This window comes from Zeugodacus cucurbitae, chromosome 4 (genome assembly GCF_028554725.1).
Source record: "Zeugodacus cucurbitae isolate PBARC_wt_2022May chromosome 4, idZeuCucr1.2, whole genome shotgun sequence".
Taxonomy (NCBI): domain Eukaryota; kingdom Metazoa; phylum Arthropoda; class Insecta; order Diptera; family Tephritidae; genus Zeugodacus; species Zeugodacus cucurbitae.
Window position 1 is genome coordinate 50,261,665 of NC_071669.1, and position 6,058 is coordinate 50,267,722.

General features: G+C 35.1%; 1 protein-coding gene across 4 annotated transcripts in view; it reads right to left on the minus strand.

Moving 5' to 3' along the window:
* Positions 1–6,000, minus strand: part of LOC105210477 (LHFPL tetraspan subfamily member 3 protein) — a 30,723-nt gene extending 24,723 nt beyond the window's left edge. For 2 of the 4 annotated variants that reach the window (XM_011181476.3, XM_011181474.3), the window contains exon 1: positions 4,415–4,916. The gene's annotated coding sequence lies outside the window, so the exon portion shown is untranslated. Of the gene's footprint in view, positions 1–4,414; positions 4,917–5,715; positions 5,733–5,981 lie in introns of those variants that run through there. The other 2 variants (XM_054229972.1, XM_054229971.1) reach the window with 2 other exon arrangements.
* Between the last annotated feature and the right edge of the window lie 58 nt (positions 6,001–6,058).

Consider the following 6,058-nt stretch of genomic DNA (forward strand, 5'->3'; position numbering starts at 1 on the left):
TTACGCATATTGGAACTTGGAACATGTTTTGAAAAAGCTTTAACGAGTCTTAAAATCTCACTTTTGTTCCAAATAATATCAATATATATATACGAAGATCTAATGAGTCATTGAATTCTCTCGTATAACATGGTATTCTTTTGAACTCAGAAACAGTCCTCGTACAATGGATCATCTCATCAACATAGTTTTGTTATGCTTTATAGAAGAAGATGCTTTTGAGCCTGTCTGTTATGCTTTTGGAGAGTGAGATGAAAGCTCAGTGAACCAGTCTGTTAAGCTTTTGTAGATTGAGATGAAAGCTCAGTGAATCTGTCTGTTATGCTTTAGCAGAGTGAGATGAAAGCTCTGTGAGCCTGCCTGTTATGCTTTTCGAGATTGAGATGATGCTTTTCAAGAGTAAGTAAGAGAGTCAGTGAGTCTGTCTGTTATTCTTTATGTATAGTGAGATGAAAGCTCCGTCACCCAGTCTGTTATGCTTTATGTATAGTAAGATGAATCCACAGCGAACCTGTCTGCTATGTTTTCGTATAGTGAAATGAAAGCTCAACAAAACAGCATTTATTTCAATTAAAAAATAATTTTCTAAATTTCTAAAACTAAAAGAAAGCATAAAATCGACCAATTTTCACAATTTACCCACAAAACATCTGACAACAAACCAACATACACACAAACGAATGGGCATTTAGCCTTTCTGCAACCAAATAACTTTAAATCATGCCGCCGTCAAAATGCTTTGTTTCACTGTCATCGTCTACATCTTTTTCTAAGTACACACCTCGAGCCAGTCACATTGTACGTGTACGCAGCCCAACAATTAGCCGTACTGAGCATGTGAACTCGCTAAGCTTCCGTTACAAAAGTGTCTTTAATGTTTTTATGATGGCACTTAATTATTTGCCACAACTGAGGCACCTTCAACGACGCGCGGCGACTTGACGCTGCATTTGTAAGCAGCCAGCCAACCCACTGACTACCAGAACAACAACAAGAGCAACAAATAAAATATTACAAGCGTAAAACAAAGCGCAACATTAATACAAGCTGGTATTTATAAGCGCTTAAAGAGTTGGCTTTTGGTGTTTTTTTTTCGCTGCTAGTATTTTACACACGCGTTGTTGCAGCGTGGCGCCAAACGCTTGAGTTAGCAGTGGCGACTAGCCAGCGTTTGGTGGCAGACGCGCTTGCGCAGTGGCAAATGAAGTTCGCGTTTCGTGCTGCGAAGTAAAAAAATATGAAATGTAAGTTATCTGCTTGAGTTGTTGTTGTTGTTGTTGTGGTAAGTGGCGCGAAAAATGGTTTTCTAGCATTTCGTCCATTCTCAACGCCACTACTTATGGGCAAATGAACTCATGGTTAAAAGAAGTTCGCGTTGCTTCAATGTTTTGACTTGAATTTCATGCGCTCACGAATTGTATGTCGAAATGTGGATCATATTGCCCGAAACATTCATTGTAAATGGAAAATGCAGGAAGACAAACGAAGAAAAGTCATGCAAGCGAAATGAAGAATGGTTGGAAACATACCCTGCATGCCGTGTGTTTAATTTTCGTTTGCAGAATGATTTTCTGAAGAATCTTGAATGTTCTCAATATGGGTTTGCCAAAAAATATGGAAGTTATGGCAAGATAGATTCTAGAAATCCAAATTCATAAGGTAAGTGAAACTCACAATTTAACTGTTCTCCCAAATGAAAACATTACACATGTACTACACTATACTTTCGAAAATCTGCAGACAATTTTTATATAATACACTTAAAATAAGAAAGTTACACCGAGGGAGTACCGAGATCACATGGTTCATTCTAGATGATTTGTATATAATGACAACTCCGAGCACTGTTAACTCCAAAAAGTTTCGACTTTTTCGAGGTGGTTGGAGAATCACTTTCGTGTGCTAGATATAAGTCGAGTCACAGCTATAAATTACTTGATCTCATTTTACCGTTAACCTTTATATCACACAATATCTCAACAATTCAATGATGACATGTAGGGTATAACAATATTTTTGATTACACAAAACACAGTTACTGGTGCGGATATGCTCTACCGGATTCCGCTGTTGATGGTCAAATACAAAAGTAGAAGCAAAAAAGAAATTGCCAAATATTGTCCATTCGAAACTAGTAGCATTCGTTTGGCTTTCTCGCCATTTCCATCATCTTCTTCCTTTTACATTTATTTTCTTTTGATCGAGATATTTAAAAGTTTATTTATAGTTTCTTTGTTCAATTCCATATTTAATTAATACGTTTTTGTTGTTCGCTTTAGCTTATATATTATTTTTTTTATTTTTTATGGGCAAATTTCTCTTTTGAATCTTCTAAAAATTATCATAGTCTTATTTATTATTATGGATTTTGGCTAAAAGATAATGTCAAACATGCCAATATGGATGTGGGTCAAGCCGTTTTAGATGTGGACCAGAATGGAAATATTATTTCACAATAATACTTGTGGAAATAGCTTTTTGGGCTATTTTGGAACAATTCCCTCTGGAAAGATGAAACAATCTTCAAGATATGGTCACCAATTTAAAAGAACTCTCGATTTTAAAAGAATCTCTCGAAAGGGCATGATAAAGTACCTGGAGGACACACAAATAAATTCTTCACGTTTTTTGAACTACGTCACTGTTGGAAGATACACATTTCATAAAGTTAAGAACATTCGTTTATCTCAAAATCAGCATAACTGTTGAGAAGCCGATCCCTCTTTTGATGAACAAAAATTACACTCTATGAGTCTTTCATCATTCCGGTTCTATTATACGTCGCGAAATATGAACGATGACAACCCGATTAGAAGGTACTTGGAGCATTCGAGAGAGGAGGTGGAGATGGGACTGCCAACAGTATGAGACCTACGACGACATGAATATGGTTAAGCGTAAAATATCCAACGAATGCATGGTTAGGTCAAGTCGTACGTATGGAAGACGATGCTCTATTGAAAAGATCTTTCGATCCGGGACCCATGGGTGAACCACTGACGCAAGGGCGCAAACTTAGCCAATGGAAGGGCTAAGTACGTAGGGTCTCTACTTGGGATGAACAACTGGCGTGACTTCGCAAAGGATAGAGGCAACTGTCGAAGTTTTGTGTTTTCAGCCCAGACCTACCCACGGTTATGTGGTCACTTTTCTTAAAACATTATTTTTTTAATTTTTTTTATTCAAGGTACTCTGATATATAAAAAACTCTGAGCAACTTCCCCCAAAATATACACAAATCAATTGCAACTTATTCATCACGCTTGCCAAATTCTCATGTTAAGAGCACATTATGACTTCTATGGTGATATCCGCTTTTGTACGTGATCTTTAAGTGCTGGAGTCGTGTTGTGAAACTACACCGCACCCCCTACGGAACGCTAGAAGACTGTTGTGTTTTCATTTTTCAGCAGTAGAGAGTTTTGTGCAAATTACTAGATCACGTTTCTCATGTTGGCCAAATACACTACTACTCAACTAGCAAGCATGCAATACATATAAACATACATACATTATGTACATTAATCTATTCGGAATTCGAACATTCAATGTGTCGCTGATGCATGATGGAGTCTATAAAAGTGGTTAACAACAACAAATGCGGTCGAAAAATGGTAATACAATAATAATAAAACAGCAAGTCTTGTGTTACAACTAAAGCGAACTTGTTAATAAATTATATGGATGTACATGCGTTAAGTATGTGTGTATGTGTGTGTGTATGTGTGAACAATGGGCGAAGAGCTAACCGCAAGACAATATAAGAAGCTGAGATTCTTCTTGGGTGAAGTAAGCAACTGCCTCATAGGCTACCAGCGCATAGTAAAAAACTACTATAAATAAATTCACACATCAACATACAGACATGTATGTATGTATATGCTGTTATACTCGTATATAAGTGTAGCTACGTGTTCCCACTAAAATATTTAAACAAACGTCAGCGCGCTATTCGCGCTGTTCTCTATCGTTTACCATTCTTATTCTATTTTTTCATGTGTGTTTTTTTTCTTGTTTTTGTTTTTATTCACCGCAGTTTACTACCTGTTCGTCAGGTTTTTCTTGTTGCGAAAATAACTACGCGCCACATTTCTTTGCGGTATCAGTTGGCTATTGTTACTATTTTCAATTTCCTAACACCCTTTATATACACAAATGTAAGTATGTATATAGACAAACATGAATATATTTTAAAAATATGCCAATTTGAACTACTATATTACTTATCCTTTTCTTTTTTGTAAAAATTATGCAGCTTTTTGTATACCAAAAAGCATTTATTTTATTACACAACTTTAAAAACAAAATTCAAAAATAGCACGTTTCAATACTGCCATTAAATTAGTTCAAAAAATATAAAACACCTTTAGTATTCACACAGTAACTGAAATTTTCGTAACACCCGTCAACTTACTATATGTTTGTATGTATTTATATATATCAGTGAATATGACCAGCGCCGTGCACAAATGGCATTTGCCACCAGAAAACGCGATTAAAGCAGAAAAACGCCGCAATGCGAGTAAAATATGCACCGAATTTGTTTATATTCCCTATCCATGTACTGCAGCAAATATGTGCATGTATTTACGTGCTTTACGTAAAACTCGCTTTGGCTTTTGCCTTTTGATGACTTTTTGCACGTCACCGGTGGAGTCGCATTCGCGTTTCACCACTTGCACTCTTGCGAAATGCACGAAAAATTGCAAACACTAAATTTTCTTCGTATTCCCAAGAATTACGGATGTCCGCACTTCAATGTAATGAAAAGTATGCTTTGCTTTCTTCTTTGCGCTTATATTTGGTTGAACCAAAAATAAAAAACGGAAAAACAATAACGAATTTTCACACTTTGCTCGTAGACATGTTCGTCCGCGCGAGACGTTAACACAAACCGACGACTTTTATAAACTAAACTCTTGACTGTGCTCACAACCTGGCTTGGAGCGTGGAGCAGCAGATCGTTGTTACCTTTGTGAGCGTTGGCTCAAATATATAAACTTATGCACTCTCCCGCTCAGCATACTATTTGTAATTTGAGTTATTCTTTGACAAATTTGGACTAAATGTGCTTGTTATGGAATTATTAACACATTTTTTTAAATATTTTTAGATAAAATTTTTTAAATCGTTAATATAAAATTTAAAAATAATTTATATTTTAAATTGCTTGAGGAAAGCCGGTCTTTAAGACAGTGAGTGATATTTGTGTATATTTTGAGTGAAATCTATTTTTGAGTGAGATTAAAATACATACAAACACACTTGAATGTAAGTGCAAAAATTGTAAACCAATTGAGACTTTATAGGACAATCAGACAGACCTTTATTTAAAAAAATTTAGCATTATTAAGACTTATCAGGTTGTGAACAATCAAAAATGAAATGTAGTTTGTATTATAATTTTTTAAGTTTTTCCCTACTGATCTGAATTTTGTGCTTATCACAACTAGTTTCCGAATACCGGTAAAGACTACTATTAACTATACATTAAAATCTTTAAATAATAATATGTACATTTGCTATAGAGAAATGAGTTATAATCCTGTAAAAGATAAAGGATAGGACATAAGCACTCTAATAATAGAATGTAATCTGGTCATGATAACCCTGATTTTAAATTAAATATATTTTTGTATCCGGTTTGAGCTCTAAGAATTTGGAACCCTAGTTAAAATATCCGGTATATAATACATGTATATAATTGACACTTACAACTTTGGTATATGTTTACTTCTCCAATTATTTCGGTGGCGGATATGAAATATTTGGAGTCTGCGCTCCCCTTTTTTAGAAAGAAGAGGAATACGTTTATTCTGAGTTTGAAAGTGAGTAAGGTATCTTAATATATATACGTACATATATATCCAATAATGTATATGTCAACCAGACAGTGCTCTAGCTAAAACTTGCTAATAAAGAGATGAAAATGAATGGATGTGGTGTAAATTTAATCTGATCATATACATACTTTCAAGTACCTTTTATTTTTCTGCAAGTTCTCCAATTTCCAAAAAAAAGTTGCAAAATCCAAAATCCTGCTCGTCCAATGCATTGT